This window comes from Miscanthus floridulus, chromosome 9 (genome assembly GCF_019320115.1).
Source record: "Miscanthus floridulus cultivar M001 chromosome 9, ASM1932011v1, whole genome shotgun sequence".
In the NCBI taxonomy this organism is placed as follows: domain Eukaryota; kingdom Viridiplantae; phylum Streptophyta; class Magnoliopsida; order Poales; family Poaceae; genus Miscanthus; species Miscanthus floridulus.
The window spans coordinates 63,799,982-63,805,912 of NC_089588.1; positions in this window are offsets into that span (position 1 = coordinate 63,799,982).

Consider the following 5,931-nt stretch of genomic DNA (forward strand, 5'->3'; position numbering starts at 1 on the left):
CTCGCAGGTATAAGCTGCGTATACGTTGCCCCTGAGGGTTAAAACTCCTTTCTCAGTAGGCATCTTGAGCACCAGATACCTGTAATGAGGTATGGCCATGAACTTGGTGAGCGACGGTCGACCAAGAATAGCATGGTAGGTGCCGTCGAAATCAGCGACCACGAAGTTGACGTAGTCGGTGCGGAAGTGGTCCGGAGTCCCAAATTGCACAGGTAGCGTGATCTGCCCGAGAGGTGTGGAGCTCTGTCCGGGGAGAACGCCCCAGAACTGTGCCTCGTACGGCTTCAGGTCCGCCTGGGCTATTTTCAGAGCGGGCAGGCTGTTCTTGAACAGTATATCAATGGAGCTGCCGCCGTCGATCAGTACCCTGTCGAATTGAACCTTGTTGATACAAGGATCGAGGACCAGGGGAAAACGCCCTGGCTCGGGTATGGCGGCCCATTGGTCCTTCCTGCTGAAGTAGATTTCACGGTGAGACCACGGAGGAAGCCGCGGATCGGTGAGAAGGTTGTCGGTGTTTGCCACGTTCAAGCAAGCGCGGGCGAGCAGCTTGCGTTCTCGTTTGGTCTCAATGGACACCTTGCCGCCGATGATGGTGTGCACGCGATCAGTCGGCTTGACGTATTTATGACGAGGGTCTGCATCGTCGTCGTCGTTGTCCTCGTTGCGCTGTTCCCCCGCGTCGTTAGGCTTGTCGGACGTATCCGGAGCCTGTTGACGCGTGTAGATAGTCTTGAGGACGCGGCAATTCTCCATGGTGTGGTTCGACTTAGGATGGAGCTGGCAGGGCCCCTTCAATGCTTTGGCGTAGTCGTCCTCGTAGTTACGACGTCCGCCGCCCTTTTTCACGGTATTGACCTCGCCGTCGTCTTCCCGAGCGCGCTTGCTCCTGTAATCGTCACGGCGGTTGCGCCGCTGATTACGTTGATCACGGTGGTCGCGGGAGTCGTTGCGCTGGTTGCGGCGGTCAAAATTGTCGTTCCGACCACGATTGCCGCGGTAATCGTCGCGGTGTGGGGGGTGGTCGGAGCGTGGAACCCTTGCTGCTTCTTCAACGATTATCTTTTTAGCGTCGTCAGCGTCCGCGTATTTCTTAGCGGTGGCCAAAAGCGCTGTGACTGATTCGGGTCTCTTCCGGAGGAGCTTGTCTCTTAGGGCGTCGTGGAAGCGGAGGCCGGTGACGAAAGCCTCGATTGCTTCGTTGTCGGAGATTGATGGGACCTTGATGCGCATCTCCGAGAAACGCCGAACGTACTCGCGCAGTGGTTCATCCTTCCGATCTCGGATCCGTTGCAGATCGTACTTGTTGCCGGGTTGTTCACAAGTAGCGATGAAATTGTCGATGAAGGCCTGCCTGAGCTCCTGCCAAGAGTCAAAATAGTTCGCTGGCAAGCTAACCAGCCATTGGTGACCTGCATGACCAACAGCGACTGGGAAGTAGTTAGACATGACGTGCTCGTCAGCCATGGCTGAGCGGCACGCAGTTTCGTAGAGCATGACCCATAATTCGGGGTTTTCCTTGCCGTCGTACTTCTGAAGTTTCTCGAGTTTGAAATTCTTGGGCCATATGACTTGGCGAAGGTGTGGAGTGAACTGCTTTAAACCCGGCGGGCCGTGGGCAGTGTCATATTCCATACGGCGATAGCTTTCATGGGATGCACGATCGTTGGCTCTCTGGTTGATGCGAGCGCGCAGATCACGTCCGACGAGGTAATGGCGGAGATCGTTATTGCCATCGCGGCGATCTCGATTGCCATCTGGATTAGCCCTGCGACCGTGGTTATCACGGCGATTGTCGCGGTTATCTCGGCGGTTGTCGCCTCGAACGTCGTGGCGGTTATCCTCCCGGCGGCGGTTGTCGTCCCGACCACCATCATGACCACCGTTTCTGCCTTGACGGTTGTCCGATGGGTCGTTATTGCGCGAGCCACGTTGGTTGAGTGGCTGTGAGCGACTTGAGTATTGGCGGCTGTGGCTTGATTCGACAGAAACGGATGGAGCCCTGGGCTTGATTCATCTCTGCGGTCTGAGCCATAGCAGCCGTCAGATAAGCTTGTATGTCATCACGGATTGCTTGGGTCTCGGGAGTGTTGGGCAGCCGCTGCATTGTCGCCATGGCGACGGCTACGTTGGCGCTTGGGGTCTTGAAGACTTGTTTGTCCCCCACCCTGTCGAAAGCATTGTTGAGGTCACGTGGTTGGACCCTTATGCGTCGTGCCTCCTGGTCTGCTTAGCTTCGATTTGCCGGCGATTAAACCGGTCAATATTGCATGCTTCGCGTGCAGTCTTTTCTTGTTCTGTTTCGCCAACTGCTGGCGGCTCGTCGTTGCTGACAATATGGATCAAATCCCCTCGTCTTGGCGGGAAAGACGGAAATTGGGGGAAACCCGGGGCGTGGTCTGGTAGATCCAGATCGTATTTGACGCCTTCATCTTCGTGACGCTGAAGCTCGGTGTGGACAGATGCGTTGGATGCGATGCTGGATGAGGAGCTGGAAGTCACCCTCTCGGACTGTGTGGACGGATCCTTCTTGATAATCTTCAATCCGGACCATGTTGACGATGTTGCATGGCTTCGGCCGAGATCGGTGTATAGGACACAGATCCGAGCGGTGTTGCAGGTTGTACGCGTAGCTGGAGGCAGCGTTTTGCAGGCCGTAGGGCTGGACCTGGTGGTTCTCCGTCGGGACTTCGTACTCGCAGAGTCGGAGACCCGTCGCGACGGCTGGCCGGCGACGAGCGAAACGCCCCTTAGGAGTTCATACGACCACAAGATCTGTTCCAAGTCGCGCAGGACGACTGGTCCGAGCTGGTCGGATAGATCTGTTGTGGGGAGCTGTTACCTGCTCATTAGGTTGGCTTTGAATCGTACTTACCAGAGCCAGGGTTTCAGCGAGTTGGATGCCGACCCGATCAACGGAGTCGAGCAGGTCGGTGTTGTCGATCTGCTTTCCTCTGTAGCGGGGAAGCGGATGACGGGTTGTCGGCGTGGCTGTAGGCGTGGTCGGAGCCAGATGTCCCGTGGTCAGAGCCAGATGTCCCGTGGTCGGAGCCAGGTCCATCGTGGTTGGAGCCGTATCCGTTGTGGTTGGAGCCATGTTCACCGTGGTCGGAGCCGTGTTCACCGTGGTCGGAGCCGTGTTCACCGTGGTCGGAGCCGTAGCCGATGCAGGTGAAGTAGTCATCGGCGCAGGCTGAATCCACGCCTCCTCCGTGGTCATGGCGATGGAGTCGTCGGAGCCGGTGGTCCAGGTGATCTGGCCGACGGTGAACATGAGGCCGTTGGGCGTAGCCATGGAGCCGGAGATGATGACCATCTTGTTTGCTTGGAGAGCAGTACGCACACCCCCTACCTGGCGCGCCACTGTCGACAAAATATGGTCGGCAGTCTACCTAGGGGTATGCCCAAGGTAGTAGATTATCGGCAGACAGATGCACAAGCCCCAAACAAGACGGTGACGCAAGACAGACACGAGGTTTTATCCAGGTTCGGCCGCCAAGAAGGCGTAATACCTACGTCCTGCGTCTGATTTGTATTGCTGTATGTCAATGAGAGATGTTTTTTAGAGGGGTCCCCTGCCCGCCTTATATAGTCCGGGAGGCAGGGTTACAGATCTGGAAACTAATCCTAGTCAGTTACAATTGCCATATGTGGTCGGATAAGGATTCCTATTCTAACCGACCAGGATCCTGCTTGGTCGCCAAATCCGTCTTGATTCCTTGTGCGGGACTCCGATCAGGTTAACCGGGCCGCACGTTGTCTTTCGGGTGGACCGAACCCATCGATCCAGGCCAGCCCAAGCTTAGCCGTAAGGGTATAGGGGTTAATACCCCCACATACCCCTTATGAGATGTAATATGAGACACTATGCTAGTACGATTCTCGCGAGTCTCCAAGTGTAGCTACTAGAGATGATGCTATGTAATAAAACCCATGTAATGAATGTTTTGGATCTTATTGCATCTTATGGATCTTATTGCTTCTTTGTAATGAGTGTTGGATAGAATAAATGTTTTTCTTTAAATCATCAAAATCATATAATCATACTAAATTACAAGCACTTATGGCACAAACACCAAAATTCCTATGATCCGTGTTGCAGATGCCGAACCGCCGATCTAATCGCCTAATGAACCATGGACGTGCGCCCACCCCCGAACTAGTCGAACCAAATGGGGGGTGTGGTGGCAACAACCGTGGCTGTGGCCGTGGCCATGGACGTGGAGGGATACCCTTCAACCTGGAGAATACCCCGCCGCTTGAGGAGAACATTCCACCACCACCACCACCGAACCTGGCAGAAGTGATGGCACAACAGACCCAACTTCTTGTAGCTCTTGTTAATGGAGCAAACCATCGCTAGGGAGGTTAGCAGAATGACTTCCAAAGGAAGCTGGAAGGATTTCTGAAGCTAAGGCCACCTACCTATGATGGCACCAACCCTGACCCGCTTGTAGCCGATGACTGGCTCAAGGAGATGGAGAAGAAGCTTGACCTCACCACTTTCACCGACGATGAGTGTGTTGGAGCTGCCACACACTAGCTCACAGGTGCAGCACGCGCCTGGTGGGACAGTTTTAGTGATTCCCATGAGGACCCTGTCAACATCTTGTGCGATGAGTTCATCGAAGCATTCACTGAGTATCACATTCCCAAGGGTATCAGGGAGGCTAAAGCCGAGGAGTTCTGCAACATCAAGATGGGAAAGGATAGGGTGACTAAGTACACTACTCGTTTCACCAACCTTCTGCGCTATGCACCTTCCTACGTTGTGAACTCTGAGAAGGAGAAGTTGTACTATTACCACAAGGGACTTAACCCGCACATCAAGCTAAAGTTTGGCGGTATTGAGAGTAGCACACTGCGTGTGCTGGTGGATCGCTGCATTCAGATCGAGAAGGACCATGCTAAAGCTGGAGAGGAGTATAGGGAGAGGAAGTGTAAGCCTAAGGAGTCCTTCCATGGACCTGATCGCGAGAGGTTCTGCAGAGATGCACCACCTAGGGAACGCTCTCGCCACAACAGGGATGACAACCCTAGGTCGAGTAGGGGTAGTGGAGGCTACACCACCAAATACTCCCGCCCTGCTCAGGATCATTATACCCAGGACCGTTATGCTTAGGACCGTAACACTCAGGACCGTTTCAACCATTCCCACTCTATGAATGAATGCCCAGCACAGAACCGCTCTGCACCAAGCACTGGAAACTAGAAGGCACCCGCGCCAACCCCTATAGGCAGTACGCCTTTCACCTACTTCACTTGTGGCCAACTGGGTCACAAAGCCGCTGAGTGCCCACAAAACTCAGCTGCTCAGAAGTCTTAGTTCAAGGGATCTGCTACCTGTGGACGTCTCAACCATCTGGATGCCGAGGAAGCACAGGCTGCCCCTAACGTTGTGTACGGTATGTTTTTAGTTAATGGAAATACTGCATCAGTTCTATTTGACTCTGGAGCAACTTGTTCTTACATATCATCCAAGTTTGCACGAGAGCATGACCTACCTATAACCCCACGTGGAAAGCCTATCATCACCAGTTCACCTTTAGGAGACCTAAAGTGCACCCACATCTATAAGGGAGTGAGTCTTGCCATTGAGGGTCTTACCTTTAAAGCTGACCTAACCCTGTTACGTTCCACAAACCTAGATGTCATCTTAGGCATGGATTGGCTAACCATTCACCGAGGTATCATATCATGTTTAACTAGATACGTCCAAGTGACCCACCCATCAGGCCAAGTTATTAGGTGTGAACCTCAGTCCAGAAAGTCCACTTCTATCCTATGTGCCCTTAAAGCTAGTTCAGAATCACAAAAAGAGGAGAAGATAGTTCATGATGTGCCTGTGGTCAGAGACTATCCTGATGTATTCCCTAAAGAATTATCGGGTATGCCACCAGACCGTGATGTAGAGTTCATCATTGATCTTTT